The sequence below is a fragment of the Corvus hawaiiensis genome, chromosome 5 (genome assembly GCF_020740725.1).
Source record: "Corvus hawaiiensis isolate bCorHaw1 chromosome 5, bCorHaw1.pri.cur, whole genome shotgun sequence".
NCBI lineage: Eukaryota > Metazoa > Chordata > Aves > Passeriformes > Corvidae > Corvus > Corvus hawaiiensis.
In genome coordinates this window covers 17,432,140-17,455,330 of record NC_063217.1, presented here as the reverse complement: position 1 = coordinate 17,455,330, position 23,191 = coordinate 17,432,140, and the positions used below count along the sequence as shown (strand labels likewise).

The 23,191-nt window shown below is 36.5% G+C and overlaps 1 protein-coding gene across 19 annotated transcripts in view; it reads right to left on the bottom strand.

Moving 5' to 3' along the window:
* Positions 1–23,191, bottom strand: part of SLIT2 (slit guidance ligand 2) — a 263,355-nt gene that overhangs the window by 120,740 nt on the left and 119,424 nt on the right. The window lies entirely within an intron of this gene.

Genomic DNA, 23,191 nt, shown 5'->3' with positions numbered 1-23,191 from the left:
TAATTAGTGATTTCTGCAGAATCTAAATAGCACAGAGTACAAGTACTAGGCCTTTACCTTTTTTATAGGAATACATTTTGGGTTTGGACTAAGCCAAAACCTTCAATCTCAGTCTTGGCAGAAAAGTTAACCCATGGGCTACAAAATCAATTCTACTCTACAGTGTCTCCAAAAGTGTACTTAAATCAATTTGTATACTCAGATACTACTGAAAATAATTGCCTAAGAATATTCACCATTTATTCTTTATTGTTCTAGAGTGGCCTAGCAGGGCAAATGCTAATTGTGCAATAAAATAGGAGTATTAGGACCACACATGTATTTTATTGGAGTCTTAGAAATTATTTTTGAAAAGGAAAGCAGTCTTTAATAGTCTTTTCCACTAAATTAATATAGAATTCTCTTTTGTTTAGACTGTAAAAACCCCAAAACAAAACAAGAAAGGAAATTACACATTGTAGCTCCTGAAGAGGAAAGGACCACCCACAATTTCAGAGAGAACTGACATACTACTTCAAATTTGGCTTCAGCGTAATCCTTTTCATAGAAAAACTTGAAGCTCTTAAGAACACCCCTCACCCCCCAAAGAAAAAAATTGACAATTTTTATCCTCCACACAGTCTCAAATTGGTCAAGCTGAAGAAAGGCACTGAGTAACATTTTACTGACTGCTGCTTATCATGCATCCCTAATAGCACTATCATTCCCCAACAGGGCCCAAGACAGCATCACAGCTGTGACGTGTGCAGGCATTGTTGACCTACAGCCCTACTTGCAGTTTGCAGAGTGGGAAATGACTTTTACCCATGTGGATGTATATCCATATGGTGAGGCTGCACCTCCGGTGCTGTGTTCAGTTCTGGGCCCTGCAGCACAAGAAAGACATTGAGGGACTGGAGTCCAAAGGGCAATGGAGCTGGGGAAGGGTCTGGAGCACAAGTCTGATGAAGAGCAGCTGAGGGAGCTGGGGGTGTTTAGCCTGGTGAAAAAGAGGCTCAGGGAAGACCTTATTGGTCTCTATGACTGCCTCAAAGGAGGTTGTGGATAGGTGGGGATCAGTCTCTTGTCCTGGGTAACAAGTGACAGGACAAGAGGAAATTGTCTCAAATTGTGCTGGGGAGGTTTAGGTCAGATATGGGTTTTGTTCGTGGATTTCCCTCTCCTTTTTCTTTAACCAGTTTGGAATTGAAGGCAAAATAGAAAATAACTTAAATCTTTATATGTCACTTTTTCATACAAGGCCACAAAAGACTGTTTCTTTGTAGGGAAAGGGTGAAGATTCTGCTATTTTCATTTTACTTGTCTCTGATAGGCGATTTGGTGATTAATTTTTAATCAACTATTACACTTGACAGACTTGAAAATGCACTATAAGTTGAGAACTTTAAAAGAATAAAACAAGATTCTGCCAGGTAACTTTCACTTCTTCTGGCACATTAGACACTCAGCATATGCATGGCTGAAACATCCATTTGGCTTGGCTGGGGATCCGCTCACATTAAGAATAGATGAGATGGCATATTTAATTTTCCAAAAGACCTCTTCAACAGTATCTGAAAAACCTATCACTACTTTTCCCTGTAACAAAACTTCCTTTTTAGAAGAAGTTTGCAGCTGTCAACATGTCTTTAATATTTAATATTGTTTCACCTGCTTTGGAATTGAAACTGTAAGCACTTTCAGGAACTGATTGAAAGGTTGTCTGGTACATTGTCTAGTTTCACTACACAGTCAGTAACCCTGTATATTCTCTTCTGAAATATCACTCAGCAAGCTGTGGCAATTTCTGTTTCTTCAAAACAGAGCAGAGCGGATTCCTGATCCAACCCCATTATGCAGAGCTGCAATTCCAATACAGACAAGTAATAATTACATTCCTGGACGTTTTTCATGAAGTATAGCTCCAAACTTTTACTCTAATAATAACCTGAGTAGTTCAAGTCTTTCCTAACAGTAAAACTAACCTTGAACAACTTGTCAAGAGACAGGGAAAAATTTGAAGAGTAAACTAGAAAAGATCTTGCAGACCATTAATGTTGAACAGCACTGTGCTCACTCTTCCTTCGAGTCAAATGATGCAATTTGGGGATTGTCTCTTGAGATAGCTCATTGCTTGATAAGACAGATTTATTGTACAGTCTTAGCTTTATACAATATGTATAGTTGCATAATATATATGAAGCACTGATGCTTCAAGCTTTAAGGCTGTTGCCTGTCAGTGCCAAAAACTATGCTAAAACAGTGAAAGAATCCAAAGCAAATTATTTAAAGGATTACCACAGATGATTTTAAAAAAATCGACAACAGCTAAGCTACCATCATGGCTGCTTATGAAGATGACCAATTTTATGTGACTGTTTTTCTGGTCTTCACCCATCTCTTTATAGATATCTGTCAATTCTTATACTGTAATATCTTTCACAAAATTATTTTGCTTTACTGGGTGCTGGTTTGTTGGTATTTTTCTTATTCTGCATAAGAGTAAGTACAGGGACTAGCACCACTGGGCTTCTGGACCAACGAACTAGGGCTTTTAGCTGTTCTATGAGAAAACTAATAATGGAAAGGACAAGAAACGTATGTTCATATTATCTTCCACTTCACTGACAATGAACTATAAAACAGTAATAACAAGCTCAATTATTTGAGTAACTGAATGACTGGATTTTTTTGTTTATTCTATTTGTTGTGTGTTGTTTATGTGCTGGTTAATACAATTAAAAGCTCTTAGGAGAAAAAAGAAATTGTTGAGAAACTTCAGGGCAATTACTGATACATATATTCAGGTACTCTGGAAGTAAAACTTCCCACTGACCAGGATTAGATTACTTTAATACTCTAGCTGCACATCCCAGAAGTGCCTAGTCTCAAGTTTCTGTTCAAGGGCTCCAGGCTTTTCTTTCTTCTTGAGCCTGCCTTCTATTTCTCTGACTTTTCCAGCCTTTTCCCCCAAACTTCTGTCACCACAATTGTTTTCCCTTTCAGTGCCACACAAAGAATGAGAATTTCAAGAGGTATTTTCCTCTTAAAAAAGGAGCTGAGAATACAGAAGAGGCAATATAACTGGTCTGTAAAGCAAGAAGAGTGCATCCTACCTGGATTCAGGGGCTATTTAGAATTGAAAACCCTTGTAAAAATGGTAAAAATGTATGTAAGTAATAAAAAGAAAATTCGCCATTACAGAATGAATTTATCACAACCAGTTTCTTAATCAATAGCAAAATAAGATGAACAACTATGGGTAATATCTGCATCAGAGTGCTTGCATTCTATATTTCAAGAATGTGAAAAATCCCATTTCTTGTTACAGCCCTGTGTGTATGCTGTTGCCACAATATCAGTATGTAAACCACATTAAAATGTTCTAGGAAAAATAATCCATGCAAAATGGAATTTAATATTTTTTATAGAAAAGCTTAAATTTTATTGCTACTTCTGCCATATTTATCCCCCTTTTCCCTCTCAAACTTGCAAAAAGGCTCAGCTGCTTGTACTAGGAATAATTTCCATTCAGACATTTTTTTAATCTTGAAGTCTACAAAGCTGATTTTCTGTTCCAGGACTGCACTTTTCCACTGACACCATCAAAAAGTAGCTGCTCTTAATTGCACTTTAAAAACCCATCTTCTCTCTTTTCAGATATTTTTCCTCTACCTGTATATTCTCAAGCCTTTTTTTCCCAAATTGCTAAATTCTTTCCCTTCAACAATATCCAGACTCTCCTAAGCAGCTGATGGAGCTTTGCCTCAAGTAACTACCCAGAAAATTCCACTAATCAGCCCTAATAATTAGGGTAAAGGGCATTTGTGTGGGGGGTGCGGTGTTTTCCTCTTCTTGTTTGAGGGTTTTTTCATTCAGGAGGATGGGTGTTGTGTTTTGCTGTGTGAGGGCACACAAAGGCAGTTGGATGGAAGGGATATGAGTTAAGCAATTGCAATCAAATGAGAGCGCGGCACACTCCGGATGAGCAAGGGTGACATTGACGTCTCCATTCACAAGATACTACACACTCCAGCAGTGAATAAATGGGTAATTTCAGAAAATAGAGGTCCAGGTGACCACAGAGAGGCTGAGAACAGTTATGGTAATGGGAAAAAAAGACTATTAAATTTACTTTTAAAAACCCCAACAAAAAATGCATAAGCTTCCCTATTGCTTAAGGACTAATTTAAAAATATACCATAAAATGTTTAAATATTTAGATTGACTGCATTTTGTTTGAAGCATAAATGTTAAAAAGGGATTTAAGAAATAAGGCTAAATATAAGAACACATGGCATTGCACCTGTACCAATAATAGCCACTAAACAGATCAACATCTCAGCCCTGTACAGCTGGGCTTTCTGATAAAGCAGTCAGTGTGAATCCATTTGCACTTCTAGGGAATTCAGGAAGACTTCTGCCAGCTCAAAAATCCTAGGACATGCAACTTTACAACAGCAGGAGCATCTGTATTCGCTCTTTTAACTGACTACGAACAGATCCCCTCTTAGAACGGGACCGACTCTGAGCCCTGAGGTGACTGAATTTAAACGATATTTACACAGATAGCAGAGAAGGTGTGAGAATTTGCCTCTTCATAGCTCCACTGCACTTGCTATCTCTTGCCATATGGCTAATTCCTTCTCATGCTTATTCTTCTGTTTCAGTTCATGTTACAGTATATTCTTTTTACAGACCTGCAGCTTCTAACATCTGTAGCAAAGGTCCCAGAAATTGATTTACAGGCTGAAACACAAGCATATCCAATCCTGCTCCTACGCAAGGCTATATATCTTTGTTGGAAGACTGACACATGGGCCCCATATGCATCAGTGATAATATAAGCCTTTACATAAGCCTGCCAGGCACAGATGTACTTATAGCTCCAGAGAGATGCAATCTAATGATGGATAGGAATAACCCAATCATACGAACATTTGTATTTGTAAACCCTACCTAGTGCTACAGACAATATGTCTACATTTCACTGCCACATTTCTGCAAGGATATCAAGATGTTCCTAAGGTATGACGGGCATATGATGAAACTTAATGGTATGTAAGATAGAGAGACTGCTTTCTGAAGCACAACTTCATAGCTGGAAGTTCTAAAAATTAATTGCTCTTCTGGCAAACCCAATGAAAGTTAAATTAAATTAGATACTGGAATTTTTTCATTTGAAAGCTCTGGCAAAATAAAGTTAATAGATGGAAAGCTTTCTGCAATTAAAAGTGACAGGTGCATTGCTTTCTCTAAGCTTTTAAATCACATCTGTCAAAAAGCCTACTAAAATGCATTTTTTAAGCTCCTTCCAATGTACTCAACTTTTATGAATCAAAATACTGTAGAATTATTAAAGATATATAACTTAAGTCACAGCTTTATGGCAGTAAAGAGCTAAAATTTCTATAGAGTTAGTCATCTAACATATTTAGGACAATGGATTAAATCACAGAGTAACTCTGTCTCCTGTTTCCATTCACTTCATTTGTCAGCATGATTTCCTACTTCGGTTCCTAACCACTGCATGAGAAACACACAACTTGATTTCCCTAATTTAAAGCTAAGTTTATAGTAAATTCTGGCCAATCACAACTTTGCTTGAATTATCTATTCTATGTGTTTAAGGTGATTTAGGAGAGATGGTTAACAGTATTTGTGCCTTTGAAGAAACTTTTTCAAGATAGAAAGTGTCTTGGAAAGAGGCAGAAAGTCTGAGGTCAGGTTCTGCTGTGCTTCTTGCAAGTGAAACTATTTTCAAAGAACATGTGTTCCAACAGCGGGAGCAAAACCACTTATTGCATGTCTTCCCCCTGCCCTTCAGACATACCTGAGCCAATCCTCTACCTCTCATTCCTCACTCACAAAACCAGGAAGTACTTATGCCCAAAACTCAAAAATCTTCAACTCAAAACTCCAAACTCTCTAATGATTATTTACAGGGGGTTTTTTTTGGTTTGGTTTGGTTTGATTTGGTTGGGGGTTTTTTAGGTTTCAGTTTTCATTTTGTTTTGCTAGCTGTTTTACTGTTGGTTTTGTTTTTCTTTAGTAATCAACAACCAACCCCAGTTTTGATAGGTTAGGAATGAAGTTTACTTAGGGAATGCTTCTCATCCCCACTAATTCAGAAAATAAAGAAAAGCATTACTCTTCAAAGATCCTAACTATCAACTAAATGTAAAGCTGTTACACATTGTAAGATGACCTGTGACAATATGAATTTTATAGGCCATGGCACAGCACCTTCAAAGACAGAGGATGGAAAATTACGCTCAGTGGTACATATCTCTTATTAACCACACACATACAAATAATCTCATCCCAATTCAGGAGAGCACTGAAGTATGTACAATTTATCATATGTGCTCAAATCCCAATAAATTCATTGTAACTACTCACAAGTTTAGTGTTATGAAGGTCATGAAATATATCTTTAAATCACAAACAACTTACAGAAAAGCAACACTGAACAGATTTCAATTATAGGCTTCCCTTATTTAAGCATATATGAACAAAGAAAATTCTCCTCAGGTGGGAAAACAGAACAAGAAAAATAAGTAAATTGGTTTTTGTTATCCATCTATAAATTTTCATCATGCCCGATGCCAAATTATTGTGACATCAAAACTAGCATTTCAGACAACTGGACCATGTGCAAGTCCTTAACATAATTATCATTCGTATTTAACAAAACTCAGGGGTTTGGTGCTGCTTTTTGGGGGTTTTTTTGAGGAATGGGGGTGAATCTTGCCAAGTTCTCAGTTACTCCTGCAAAAAAAAAATTTTGAAACTCCAAAGTCCTCACATGCTTCTCCCTTGCACTCCTTATGGGTTCAAGGGATTTTTCTCAGAGATGGAAATCTCTTCCAGTGGCCAGGTAGATGAAAGCTTTGGAGTGGAAGGTCAGTATTTCAGGAAGATTGACCATTCAACATAATACTACACTTCAAAATCATGTGTCAGGTCTGCATCCCTGCAGAATAACACAGGAACTGTGCTATTGAGAACAGCATTCTGAGGAGGAATCAAAGCAGTTAACATATACACTGGAAGAGTATATATATTGCTGGAAAAATAAACACAGATAAGGATTCATCCCTGACTTGCAACTGAGTAAGTCTGAGAGCTGAATTGCAGTGCTACTGAGTGCTTCACACATGAAAACTAAAAATACACCAAAACTGCCAAAGGAGCCAAGGTGTCATCAGGATATGTCTACAAACATTTGCTCCAAACAGGGACAAAAATATTTAAATATTTTCCCTTAGTATCAATTTTAACTAGACCGTGGGTGAGAATGAAAGGTCTGCAGTCTGTGAAAATGAAAAGATCAAATTCAGCATTCAGTAGGGATACGGAATATCTAATTAAGCCCTGGATCTGCAGTAGTTTTTTTCCAGTTTCTGTTCCATATATCTTTTTCCCTCTGTTAACCATCTTCCCATCCACATCTATAAATAATGAAAATAAGCCAAAGTTTCCTCACTGATACGTTTTATACGAATATCTGAATGGAAAATATATCCAGAACTCTTTTGATGAGCTGTATTAATTGAACAGTTTAAACAAACATAAAAAACCATATAGAAATATGGACTTGAAAAAAGGTATTAGATAACCCTCTTGTAAATAGAACTTAAAATACTGGAATCTTAAGGAATAGGAATTACCAGATTCAAAGCCAGCATTAAAAACAGCCTGGTGATACAAAATGAAACCTAAGTCTCTGTGTTGGTAATATTGACTTTACTCAGGTGTTAAGTCTAAGCTTAAAAATAAATGTTCTGATGAACTTTAGGATATGTATTTTATTCTCCTCCTGCATTTGTTTTTTCTTTTCCTTTAACCTAGCTGAAATTTCATTATAGATACTTACTATTTATAATACTGATTAACGCGTATTTTTATATAGAACAGGAAGAAGAGTCTTACATAGACTTGTGCATACCTATACCAATTTCTCCTTGTTGGGTTTTCTTGTTTTGATTCTACTTTTTTAATTAGGGACACATCACTTCCAGTGGGAAATTACTCTCCACATATGAAAACAAATGTTAACTACGGTACAATGCCTGACCTGAAGAACCAGAAAATATCTCACAGTGTCTGTTTTCCACAATACTTTTAATATGCATTATTTCCTTTTCCATACATACAGTAATAAGCAACACAAAATAGAGATTCTCAATTGAGGCAGAGATGACATCTGAGCTTGCAGTTGAACAAAGAAACATAGAAAAACCATTTGAACAACAAAGAGAAACTGACTGTTTTGTTTTGGTTTTTTTAATAAAATCAGGATAAACCTCTGGGTAAATGTGCTTAACAATGAAAATCACAACAGCCAGGATTACAATATAAGGATTTCATATTACTGCCAGGTATGTACATGTCTAATAGTGAATGTCTTTGTCTTCCTTCCATTTATGAACAGTTAAAGATTATAGCAATAAATCCCCATGCTGAAATAAAACGGAGACTAATCTCAAGATTAGGAATCTAATCTCCATTAGAAATAAGATATAGGTATTTAAAATGAATAGGAGGTCAATTTGCTACAAGCAACGTGACATTCTGTATTGTTCTGTATTGCACATGCAATGCATACTCCTGCACCACAGGTGAAGTATGTTAAAACTTACAAGCTGACACAAAAAGCAACAGATTGAAAGGAGAGTTTCATTAAAAGAAACCAAATGTGTCAGCAACCATCTTCAAATTGAATTTTGGTCATATAGCTCCCTGGTATTTTTCGCTTTGCTTTTCTAACTAGTTCCCCTATGGATTAACCTCTTCTCACCTCTGGTTGTATATACACTGCAAGATAGAGCTGCTGGACAGTTCATTAGAGAAGCTCCTGCTGTTTTTTCCACTGGAGAGGAGGCACCTCTAAGTTATCATACACAGGCAGGCCCAAGTCAACATATCTTGTAACAACTTCTGGCAGCTTTGATCACACTGGTGGTTCATACAAGTTTCACAGGAAAAAAAAAAAAAAAAAAAAAAGAAGGCAGGAACTTTGAGGCATTTCCTGCTACTGCTACTCCTTTGGAAACCAAACATCCTCACTTAGTAATCCATGCACCATACTAGTATCACCGGGCGGGGGCAGTGGGGGACAGGATTTGGGGGCTTTTTCTGTCTGGCACACCTTAAAACTAGAAAAAATATATTTAAATGGAACACTTAAATGCACTGCTAGAAAATTTATGTTTTAAATAACTCCTAGATAGAGGTTCAAACATAACACTAAATCAAAATTCAGTTTCTTGATTCAATATTTCAAATGCCTGTTTCTGAGATGTGATCCACCCCAAGGTTTACAAGAAGCTTTGCTTTTACAGCCTCACCTTTGTAAACTGCTTGAGGCTGCTTCACTTTTCTAGAGTTGCTCTATGTGACATGGTGGCAAAGAACCTTAAATTGCACTTAAGCACTTGAAACAGGCTCCTTCATACCCAGCAACATTTCCCACTACTCAGCTAGGTCTCTTTCCTTGACACCTCTGGTGGCCAAGCCAAAAAAGTCAATGGTCTGCAGCAATGAATGAATACTCCAGGATCCTTTCATAATGGTGTAGCTGATTGAAGCCGTGTTTGAGAGGCCTTACCTCATTTCCCACACATTTTCTGACCCATTTTGTCTGCCTCTTCTCAGAGGGGTTTTGCCTGTTATATTGAGGACTAAGCAGTAAACTAATTATCTTGTTCAAATCCCTTTGCAACCCCTCTAATCCTATTAGTTATAAGAATGTGTGAATACTGATTGCACAACTTAAAACAGGGAGAAACAGAAAAAGAGACAGAGGCAGAGGGAAAAAGCCAAAAGGCAGGATCTGGGAAGATCTGCTAGGCACTTCAGCTTTTCAAACTTGTCAGGACGCTCAAGACTCCCATCCATCACAAGACAGGACAATTTGTAAGGTCCACATTTTCATTTTCTGTCAGTCTTTCGTGTCTGCCCCAGAACTGCTGCTATTATCCGAGGCAGCTCCGAGTCCTTTGCTCACAGCAGAACTTGCTGACCCGTGACTCCAGTTAACAGTTACATTTTCTCTCTTTCCCCTTTCATAATGAACATTTTAATGAAGGGGATGACAATATTACAAGTGTCAAAGAAGCCATATGAAGTACCGGAAATGAATGGATGTTAGTGTAGGCATCTATAGGCCCTATGAGCCCTACTTCTTTTCTTCAAAGAAGCCTCACAAGTCTTATTAAAGAGCCCTCTCGCCCTCTCCCTCAGCTGAAGATACCGGAGCAGTTGCCTCCTGCCGTCCAGTGCTGAGTGAACTTTAATCACTTTTCCTATTTTGTTCACACTGGGGAAGGAGCCAGACTTCAGTGAAAAGCCTGCAGTCACTGTTGATGTTAAAGAGCATGAAATTTATCTGACTTCCATAAAAGATGAGCTCTGCCCTTCCATTCCTGCTTTTGCTAAGCTGGCTGCTCCGGGGACAGCCATTCTCTGCTCCAAAAACAAATATTTGCTTTTAGCGTAGATGGATGCTGCTGCCTAGGAGCGCCTTTCCCCTTGCTTTTTAAACTGTACATTTAGTTGTTTCCACCTACAAAGAAGACTTGTGGTCTTGGGAAAGAAATTTAACTTTATCATTTAGACATGCTGTTTTGCAAATGAAGGTTTTAAAAATTCAAACAGTTCCTGTTTTACATGAGTAATAAGCTCTGGCTAATTGGTTACCATAGAAGCAAATTCACCAGAATTCTCAGAGAGTAAGAGAGTAAGAGATTTACCTTTTATTTTTTGACCCCCCTTCCCTACAGAAATGTCTGACAGTGAAAACCTAACTCTAGGATAAAATATGAAGTTTCTTTTCTCACACACCCTACTTGGAAATTTGAGACATCATTTATCTGGTGAAAATTATAGTAAGTTGTATTATTTCATAGCATTCTATTACTAGGTTTTAAAACCTTGCTATTTGGAATTGGCTCTAAAATTCCATTATTAATGCTTGCTTTCCTCACAATGGCAAATCAATGACGTTTTTGTGCATATTTCGCAGTGCACATCTTCTCTAAGGATTACTGCTATATAAATAAGTGTTTTCAAAACAACTGACTGTGTAACTTTAGAAATGTGTATTTCAGAAGTGGTAACATTTCTGTGTCATTTAATTACTCACATATTTCAAATTCTGTAGCAAAATGGAATGTAAAGAACCCCAAAACAATTCCAGGAGCAATTTATCTCTAAAACATTTTATGTATATAGCAAACCTGGAAAGCAGTAACAAAATTGCATTGATAAGCTTGATAATAAAAAGATTGTGCTAGAAAGGAATGAAAAGTGGTACTGATCCACTGACCATCCACTGTGCATGCCATAACCTACTCTAATCCCCAATTGATACTGACAACTGCAATGACAAGGGCTAAATTGGAGCCATAAGTGGGAGTAATGATTGACTGCCACTTCAGTACGTCAGCAATTGCCTGATTAAAATGAATACCATGCAAACGTTCTCCTGTAAAGCAGAGACCTATCAAAAGGAAAGAAGAGCTTCTTTAACTGTAACGCATCCCAAAAACATGCCACCGTGGGCGGGATGTGCGCCCAAGTGCCCAGCAGACGTGAGCTGGCCCTCAGCAGGAGGGAGATGCACAGAGGAGGCTTTTCTTGCTGTACTTTTAGCTGTGACCACCTAGGGGCACTCAGCGTCCTACAAATCCATTGCATATCTCAGCTTTTGATCCAGCCCCATTCCGGTGTAGAGCACAAAACATATTTTCTGTCAAGCATCCTGCCTTATATTCAACTTGAACAACAATGATGAGTATTGTTTATTGATACTTTATTACTGGCAGATAACCAGCCAGACAGCCTTGTTCCCTCTAAATGCTTCTAAAGAGCTTTTTTGATAAAGGCTTTAATATACCATGAAGATTTTCAATCAATAGGCAAAAATATACAGACCATATCTTTTGAGAAAGTGATTTCAGAATTTAAGGCTGGACTTCTTCCAAACTGCCAAGAAACTTCCAAACTGCATGGAAAGCTGTCTAGAGGGAGTTCACTTAATTATAATTCACTACTGCTTTGAAAAGGACGTGGCAAAAATGGACAGGAATATAAAACTGAGAAAGCACCATAAGGTCAAGAGAACCGCAATTTTTTCTTCTTCACATACATTCTTCCTTTGTACATTATATTTTTTATATACAAAACGTAAATGCAAACATAACTATTCCTACATTTTGGGATTCTGTGAATTATTAAAAAAAAAAAAAAATTGGTATCATTAGCCTTCCAAATTTTCAACAAAAAACCCCTAAATATTTTCAGTGAAGCAATCAGCAAAATAAAGTTTTACGTTGGCACAAATGGTTCATTTAGGCTAAACTGCAGCAGCCTACTAGCCAATCCTATCTGATATTTTATGGTCAGGTTTTATAGCATGAAAATTCTGACTTTCAGCCACATTTTTTTCCGTTCAAACAGAGTTCACTTAACAAGCAGAATGCAGACCTGCTGCTTTCCCTTGTGGCCAACTTCACTTGTTCAAAGTCTTTGAGAATCTTGGAACACAGCAATAGCTCTTAAAAGAACTTTGGCCTGCAGCTGTTATTAACTAGCTTTGGACGTATGGACCTCCGTTGACAAGCATCTCATGTAGAGAGGTTAAAAAATTGCTACCATATGCTTTCAGCTTTTTTAACCTACAATGTAAAGGCTCAAAAAAAAAACAAAAAAAAACCAACCCCAAACAAACCCTTTCAGTACTTTAAAAATACAAATCAATTTACACATAAGCCAACACTTCTATCTTCTACTGCCTTACAGTTATGAAATATATATGTCATTTTTAAAAGGGTACTGCAGTGTTCCAAAAGGCAAGAGCTGATTTCAATGAAAGGAACAACTGGTTATAGGTACAAAGATCTCAATGGGCTTTATTACTGGACACAAATTAAAAGCCACTACACACTTAAAACCAACATTAAATAACAATAAAAATCTGCGTCATGAGAAAATGTCTACTGCAGAGAAAAGCATTCTCTCCTCAATGAAAGCTAAAGCTAGCACTGTTTATTACACCTTTAGCCTCATGTGTGTATACCTCACGTTAGTTTTCTTTTTTTGTGATCTAGTTCAGATCTGAAGGAGGAGCTGTATGCTCAACTCCTTGTTCCTTTTTTCCAGACAGATCCACTGGTTTACTGAAAGGTATATCTCTCTGGACAAGGACAGTCTCATCGTGAGACCAGAGAACTTTTCTTACTCACTAATGAAGAAAGGTACCAGTACATACATAGCCTGAAATGGATATTCAGTATTTTTGACTTTGCTGAAATAAACACCCCAAAACAGTTAATTGCTGAACTCTTATGTCTCTGTTCCACAGACTCCCATTTCATTCTCTAAAAACACCTTAACAGCGTTTAGTGAGAGGTTAGTGAGCCTCACTTCAGCATACATCAGATCTGGGTTTGAAGATTTCAGATTCTACAGGTACTGTACAGATTTCCTTACTTACTGGAGGATCCCCACTGAGTATCAACAGGAGTTTATTTTTTAATTTTAATTTATCAGGGGGTTAAAGTGCCTACTCAGACTGTTAGATGAAAAAAAAAATACTACCATGAAATGTATCGCCTTATACAAGAAAGTTCTGCCATTCACAGTGTAGCCAAATATCCCAAGCAGTAATCAACAATAAATTGGAGTTATGTTTACAAATCCAAGCTACTGCTCTATGAGATGATGAGAAAACCCAAGGAGACTTACTTTCCCTTCTACCATAATAACTTTTAACTTCATGTATTTAAATCCAGGCCAGTTTTCCCAAAATCCAGGAATATTCCATGTGCCAAATATGTTTTTTTAGTCAGAGAACAGAATAATCACTGGGAATATTAAAACTACCAAGAATTATATCTAGATAAATGGGCAGGAAACTGTAGATCTAGAAGAAATGCAGTCACTAAGGAAAGATTTTCTGTCTATCATAAGTACTTACAGAATTTCATTACCATGTTGCCTAAATATACATATTTATACATATACATATAACTATACATATTTAATACTTTTACAGTAAAATAAAAATTCATCCTGCAAAGTACATAAATACAGTATTATAATTTCATTTTAAGATAGGGGAAAAAAGGGATCAGTACCAAGGGACTAGCAGTGGGAGTCATCTCACCCATCTTCAGCCAGATAAAAAACAGATAGTCTAGTCTTAATTGCCTACAGAAAGGTGATGACACCTTTAGAAGAAGAGTAGCTTTATCTCTGTCACCACATTTGAGAATACAAGAAGTTTTGAAAGGCAGCTTGGATTTAGCACCTCAGTTTCAAGGAAGCCAAGACAGAAATCCACACAGACTGACCCTGGCATGCTGCCTAGCCAAGGTCAGAGAACAGTTCACATTAGTTGCGTACTGAACTGATATCTCCCAAATACCAGGATGGTTCCCTAAGCATTTGTACATTAGGATATGGCATACTCTAAAAATGCTGGATTTTTCTGAGTAGAGGAAACAATCCAGACTCTGTTCTCTAGCCAAACTGGAGCATCTAGTAGAGTGTCTATGGGCATCTCCTGAGCTCCACAGCCTGCTCTGAAGTATGACAGGCATCCTGTATTAGAAGACTTACAACTGCTCAAAGCTAGAGTCAACTATCCCAGTCTCACTGCCTCTTCCTCTAAGGGATTTAATTGACAACTTTTAAACCTCAACAAGCTCTATATATTTTCATGTTAATTACAAGAAACACAACCTATTTTCCAAGGGGTGACCAGAATGGCAACCCAGAGACTTTCGAAATAATTTACCACTCAGACCCACTCTTCAGTCACAAGTAGAGTCAATTTTTTCATTTAAATTATTAGCTGGATCAACAGTTAGCTCTTAAACATGCAAATCTGCTTACCACTTCAGGCTCAAAAACCTTAGTTAAATTCTACCCATATAAAAATGTGATGAGAAATTGCTAAGACTTAGAAAATACAATGCTATTGAATAGCCACCTAAACTTTCACCTAAAGCTGATCATCTTAATAAAGAGAACCTGTTAGATATTACTTATATGGCAGCATTTGTCAACGAATGGACACATTGCCTTCTAATGAAGTTGCACTAAAATATTAAGGTGGGGAGGGGTTGGGTGGAGTGTATGCATGAAGTTGATTTTGTGTGCTTGTTTAGTTGTGAAGATTTTTTTAATTTGGCTTTTGGACAAATTCTTAGACCATGACTTCCAGGATTGCACAGCTTTACCACACAGGCACCCCTAAGGGAGGGATCCCCATTCTCCACTAACAGCACAAAGACATAACACAGGAGGTTCATGGACGTGCTTCATCTCTGCGTGCATTCCCTGGCACACAGCCAGGAGCCTGACAGCCTCAGCCCAGGAAACCTACTGGAGCAGGGCAGCCACAGGAGCCTCTACTTTCCCGCAAAAAAGTCAAACACAGAAGTTTGAATTTTTTCAGTTTGGAAAAATGTTCAGGGTGGACCCTAGGAAGCGATAAAAAACCTCTAGCCTAATTTTTGTCATTGTGAAAAAATATGAAAATATCAAAATCTTTCAGAATATGAAATGCAGGAAAATCCATTAGTGTACAAGTCCACTTACTGAATAATACTTTAAAACACTTCTCCCCCTGTTTTGGCTCTATGCACCATCTGATCATTCAAAAACTAAACCCACATGATAAAGACAGAAAAAGATACATTTTCAAAAATGTATCAACATGTATAGGTGACTAACAGAAAAAACCAGATTATTTTAAAACCTTTCAATAAATCTCACATAATTTTCCAACAGCAGTATCAGCCAGCTAAAGAAACCAATTAAAATGTACCTACCCCCCCATACTGACGTAGGCAGTAAAAACAGCATGGATATTCTGATTGGCATTCCTCCCCATATACTATGAGGATTTAACCAGTAGTCCACGGCATAAACTATCTCCTTTTATATTTCTTAAACACATCATTAGTATAAAAAGTTTACTGCTTTTGGAATGAGGACCTTTTAACTAAAGAAAAAGAAAATAAAATAATAAAAAGAAAATAAAAATTCCTTTCTAGACTACTGCTTTTCTATGCTTTTCTATGTGAGACTATTGAGTGACTCACAATTGTTTTACTCTAAAAAGTTGTCAGCATTTACAGTAAGTTCCTTACAATTTATTCAGTATAAGTAATTTAGGGATTTTAATTAAGCTTGGTAAAAATAGGCCACAATTCTTTATTAATTTTGCCACTGTTAAGAGGAGTGTCACAGAAGAGCAAAATGTCTTGAGTAGTTTCATAATATTTTTATATTTTAACTAAATGTAGGTTTTAACTCTAATGGAAGTTTCAATTATAAAAGTATACTAGGTCTTAAACCTACTTGCAGGCATGAAGCTAAGAATTTTATAATTACAGGAAACATCAAATTCAAGATGTAATAAGCAAATAGTCGACTTCTTTACAGAACAGACCTTTTTTATTGCAATGTGCAATATGACATATTTCCTATATATTATGGTAAAATGGATATTTTAACAGTAACAGAGCTAAATATAGGAGAAATTTGTGATATAGGAAGAACATTTGTTTTATCTGAATTTAATAAAGACACCATGGCTTAGATACAGCTGTTTTGATCAGTGAAAGCCACAAGAAGTTGAAGTTTGGTTATTGCAAATTTAATTAATTTAGTGAACCCATTCCATTACCTTAACATATGGTATTTTTTACAGAAGCATGTTATATTTTATGAAGTTGTTTTAGCTATACCTACTAGCTTTCATAATCTGGTTCACAATTCACCAACTCCTGGAAAGCATCAGTCCTGATTTGCATTTTTTAAAAGATAATGAACAAAATGTTCTCAGAACAATAGGATTGCAAACATAGGGCAACCTGTGAACTTCTACATTTCCATTCGGATTTTGCAGTACTAGTACCATTTCTAATGAACATTTGAAAAATATTTTAATTCATGAATGATTTAGCATCAGTACAAATCTGCCAATACGAGCAATTCTTGAATGAGAAGAGAAAACAGAGTTCTTTAAAGAACAGGCATTCTTTAATGGATTATTCCTCTGTGTTGCTTCCTGGGTTTAGATTTAAATCAGGGCATCTATTACAGCAGGATCCTCCATTCCTGGGGGGATACTAATTCCATCTCATGCAGCTAAACACCAGGCAGGCTTAGACTATTTATCTGGACGTCAACAGCATCATACAGTGTCACACAACTGACTAAGCAAAGATTGAAAATCCTCTATTCAACAATCATGTCTTCATGGTCACTTGCACAAGTGTTATATTTCATGCTGCACCTATTATAACAATCGTGCAACTATACTTTATGGGTAGCCAAGCACTTTTTAGAGTAAATGCAGCCCAATTACCTGTTCCAACAAGCAATAGGAAGTTATTTCACAGAGACGTGATGAGTAAATATCATTAAGAAAATTTATGAGGGTTTTTTTCAATAATTATTGTTTTCCTATATATAAATTCTTTTGTTACTTACTACATATTAGCAATCAACTTTTCAGGATCCTGGTATGAAAGCTCTTTGGAGATTTCAGCAGTACCAAAAGCATAATTATCCCTTGTATCTACACAATGTTAAACTAATTGCCCTCACATTTCCCAAGCAACTTCAGAAGCCACGTGATGGTTTAAACTGAGCTCTGCCTTGTGAGCAGAGCTCTACCCATCAGGCTGGCAACAGAATGCAAACATCTTGTTCCTTGCAACTTGCTTTCCATCCTGAAGCACAATGACTCTTTAATACTAAGAGAGAAGGAAAAGAAAATAACAACCAGAGTTGTGTTAGCACCTTCAACAACTGTAAAGCATATTCTGCTTCATAAGAAATCAAGTCTAATTTTGACACAGAATTATTTCTAAAGAAAACAACAGAATTCTTAAAGAAGTGATGCTTCTGAAGTTATCAGAGAAATACAAATGACAAATATGCACAAATGACAGTAACCAAACTCCAAATTCTGAATTTATCCTTTAACATATTTCTTTGACAGCCAGAAGCTTTGATGGGATACCAATAGCAAAACATTAAAAGCAATTTCTTCTGGATTCTGAGAAGAGTCATCTGTCCAGCATCTGAAAAGCAAAGCAACGACGAGTTTTGAAATGAGAGCAAAGATGTGTCTTATATGCCACGAGGGCATGTGCAAGTTCTAAAAAATAGCAAAAGAAATAGGAAACTACACCAAGGGGAATTTCAGATCACTTCACATCAATTTTTGCCTGTGGCAGATTTGATATACTGCATTACTGAATTACAAGATGCTTATCAGGCTTTTTTGTTCCTGTCTACAATAGAATAAAACTAATCTATTTATAATTTTTATTTTTACAATCTTTAGAAAAAAATACACAACTTGAACAACTGGAAAGCTAAACGAAAGAGTGAAAATCAATAATTTTTATTTCTGCACCTAGCATCTTTCCAACAAAGAGAATAGAGAGTCACAAACATTCCTTTGGATTAACTTAATTATAACCTTTTCACATGCAGGGACCTAGAGACAAACTGCAATCAGTACAAGTTCTCACCTTTCTGTCTGCTCAGTTACAACCCTGTCTTTCACGTAATTCAACCCCAGTATTCCTGCTAAAACATTTTGAACTTCAAATTTAGTTCAGTGTCAAACATCAGCAGCCAGCCCAGCAAGCACTGACCTAAAGGATTCAATCTGTAATAAATTACATACATTTTAATCAAGTAAATACAGCTAAATAAGTTTGAACGGATAGACACGAAGGAAAAAAACCCTTTGAGTTAGGTTTGGGGTATGCTAGTGATTCCAAGGACATCATCATACATAAAGAGAAAAGCTTTTGAAATACGAAATAAAAGTCGTTTCTAAACATTAATATCAAACTCTTTAAACATGTGCAATCTAGCAAACTACAGAAGATTTCAGCTACTGGTCTCTCAGCACTATTCTTATTTAAACTTAGTTTATAGGATATGATACATTATTCAAAAATTCCAAGGAAATATACTCTAGATGATTGTGATAGGCTTCTCTACTTCACAAGTTTAGGAAATTTTAAAATTCACTCTGTAACTCTAATCTATTTTAAAGAGCACTATAACACCAAGAACACAGAGGTTTTTAAGTTGTATTTGAGGGTAAGAAGAATGAATAACATGAATCTGAGTCTCTGAAAAAGGATTTTTCACACTTGGGAATTTAATTAATTAACTAATTAATGACTGTGAAGTGTGAGATGGTGGGAATATGAATCAGAATTTTCCATCATAGAATTTTGTGCTTGATTTCTAGAAATCATTTCTACTGAACAACTTAAAAAAATTTTACTGAACAACTTAACCTACCAAAACCAACTAAAAGCTCTACTGCATGTGAAGTCATTGACAATTAGCCTAATTACTTACATGAAAATCTTACTTAGTTAAAAAAGAATTGTATCTTATGCCAGTATATAGATTTACTTAATATTGACTGAACTATTTTCCATAGTTTCATAAAAATTGGCTCAGAAACAGAAATTAAAAGTACATATTTCAAATCGATGCAAGATAGTCCACCAGCTCTAACAATTAAGATGATGCAGCACCCAGATTTAAATACTATTTTCAATAGTTTTTAGTGTTTTAGCAACTTGTATAAAGTTTCATATAGGGGAGATCCCCTGTCTCTCACAGGCTGTAGAAAGGGCTGAATTAAAACCTTGGAAGGAAAAGCAGAAGACTGAAAGGAAGTACCTTTTTGGCATGTATGGTTAATGAAAGTCTGCATCTACACTGCAAAATTTGTAAGCAGATCTGTTCTACCATCTTTGAGTCTACTAGTCTAATGGGTAGTCTCTTCTGCCTGGGAAATGATCTTGAATGAAAACCATCTGACTTACAAGCCACCATACAACTCTTAAAAGCACTGAGTACCTAAATCAGAATCATATGAGCTCTTGGTGTTGAACTGAAACCAAGCTGTGCTTCAATCTGGCCCTCCAAAATGGCAGAGATTAGACAAATATTCACCAGCTTGAAGAACCTGAGAAAAACACTGACAAAATTATGATCGCGTGTCAACATGTGACCATAGTTAAACTGCTCACATGTGTAATCAGCAGGGACCTTAAACATATTATTTGCATCAACCAAAAAAGAGAGACCTGTCCAAACCATTGTCACAATAAAACTTTGAGAAACAATCCAACTCCAGTATTTTTATGAGGATGTAATCAAAGTCATTAATCAAAACACCATTTCAGCAAAGAATTAGGCCTCCATTGACATTTTCTCCAGCAGCTCAAAGGTTATTAGGAAGAGGCAAGTATACCACATTTCAGTATTTTCTCCTTGAAGCCTAGATTACATCTCCTGGAAGTGCCTGACTGAAAATAAATTCAAGTTTCCTGTATTTGTTTAGAGGAATTAAAAAGGAAAGCATGGGAAACAAATACATAAACAAATTTGTCCAAGAGAGAGGCATAAACTTATACTGAAACAGCTGCTGAGAGGCTGCTGTGGACCACAAAACACACAAAAAGGAGGCTGTGAGCAGGGTTGTGGTTTCTAAGCTCCCAGGGAACTTCTCAGGCAAGAGATGGAAAATGACAGGACCATGGATACCAGGCTTTCAGAAGGAACAGCTCTTTGGAAGATGCTTGCAAGCCCTCAGCACTCTCTTCAAAAGGGTGATGATCTTATAAATTTGAGACATTTTGCAAAATTCACATTGTTCCCTAAAACAAGCCACAACTTCAGATTTCACCATGCCATTGAGAAGTCTCTTCTCCTTTTTTCAAGGATGAATGAGGACGAAGGAAAAATTGGGAAAAGCACATGCATCATCCCCTTGCAAAACTGTCCATGGAAATAACTTCAGTGTAGCTGGCCCTTCAAGCTGTTGGAATGCCTCCTCATATATCAAAGTAGGAATGAAAGGTGGTAGCAGGAAAATCACTGACAAATTCCTACTGAGTCAAACTATGTATTTCCATACTAAATTACACAACATCTTTAGTATTATTTTTCCTATTACAAAGAGCTGCCCCTAAAAATAACTGTGAGATTTGTAACATCTTCTCCTGGCCATTGTTAAGAGTCTTCACCGTTATTCTCCAAAAATAATATTCCACATGTATTTATTTAACTATTTAAAATCAAAGTTTTAATTCAGGAGGAGAATAGTCCTCAGATCCTACCTTAAATAAAATTTGAAAAATTAATGCCAGTGCAGAATGGAAACGAGGACTAATTTCCCCGTGGAAAATACTTAACACACATAAGACAGTTAATGGAAACAGAACTGTGCTAATGTATTTTACATTATGAATACACATACATATGTTATTACTTCACACTTACATCATGTCCCTTATCTGATAATCCTCAGATGTGTTTAAAACATTAATGACTTTATCCTCACAGAAGCTCTACTATGTTGGAAGCATTTTCCTGTTGATTTCATTCCCCTCGTGTGAGCTCTCTGGGCATGCAATACTATGTTGTACCTGTTTGGAGAGTGCCTATCAATACCATGGAGAAACCCTCATTAGCAAATTCACGATAATTAAGAAGTCACCGTGGAACAGTGAGATTGTGCACTGTGGAAATTATTTATATGCCCCAACTATCATACAACCATACCATATTCCTACTTCTATCTGCTTCTGACCCTTCATAACTCTAAATCAGAGCTGTTTCTACTGTGTTACACACTGCACAAATCTACCATGAAAAGAAAATTCTACTACTTCAGAGAATTTACATCTAAACTTAAAGCAGAAAGACTAGGCAAGGGAAAAAAGACAAAACATAATGTGATTGTAAAGCCACAAGTTAGTGGTATCTATAATTAAAGCTAATTATTAAGACACTGGCAAGTTCTCTTCTACCCTGCTTGCAAAAATCACTTATGTGTGAAAGCCACTTAACTTGACCCAAATGGCTGACTAACAAACGGGATCTTAACAGGATAATAAAACCCACGCTTTTTGACAGAAAAAACCCATGCCTTTGAATTATATAAATTGTTTAATTATATATGGTCTATTTAACTGAGGTTTATATAGACAAGAAAAAGATTTTAAATATTAAAGGCATGACTGTTTCTCAGCATATAAATAAGACTTTTCTCTAAATCCCTAGTATATTGAAAATTTACATTATTCTTCATAGGATATCTATGTAGGCAAAAGACACTGGAAAAGATGGATTTGATAAACAAAAAGTAGTATTTCTTAAGAAAACGTGAACATCAGAAGTTAAAATACCAACTGAGAGAGGATTCATGCCCCTCTTAGACTGAACAAGACTTTGTCTATGATGTATATGCTGGTGAACTCAGAAAAGAGCTATCTCCCCCCTCATTGATTTACATGCTTTGAGATTTAAATAAATAAAAATTCACTTTTAGGATGCTATTTATAGTTCTTTTCTATAGGTTAAATAGAATTCCCACCTCAGTAGACACCCTTAGTGAAATATTTCATGAATTAGTTCTAGAAACAGATTTCCAAGAAGCTATAAAGACCTCAGTCCTTTAACTGTCTGGGAAAAAATGTCACACATGATTTTATTTCACTTTATATTTGAAGTTGTTTTGTACAATATGTTCTCATCTTTATCTCTACCAGTGTATATGCCAAAAGAGGATAAACAGCTCTCTTATCATCCCCCAAATGTCAGTCTCCAGGAGGTTATCTTACATCTGGCTCTCAGTGTTCCTCTTGGAAACCGGACATAAATGATTACCAGCAGTGCTTGGAAGGCTTTGGTCGAGCAGCAGCTCTGGTCAGGCTTTGTGACATAAGCCTTCATATCCTTCATGTCCAGAGTCAGAGCGTTCATCACCTGAATCCAGATGCCAAAAACTAGAAGGCTGAGAATCCCAGTGGATTCCATTGAGTATTGCTGTGCCTTCAAAGAGCAGGAAAGAGTTTTATGCCAAATATTTAAAGTGAGCACTTTATTGCCAATCCCTGGAAGCTACAGTGGAGCTATTTCTCTGGCTCGGAAAACTTATATTGCTTATACACATATGTGAATTAACTGAAATAGTGCTCATTAGGCCATTTAAATTTGTAATGGGCACATGAATATTTGCTGGAAATAAGGAATATCATATCCATCTTATTAAGATTAGGTAAAAATGCCCAGGTTGTGTATTCTTTGTGCTTCTGTATCAATTATTGCATTGAATGAAAGAGACCTGCACTTTTTG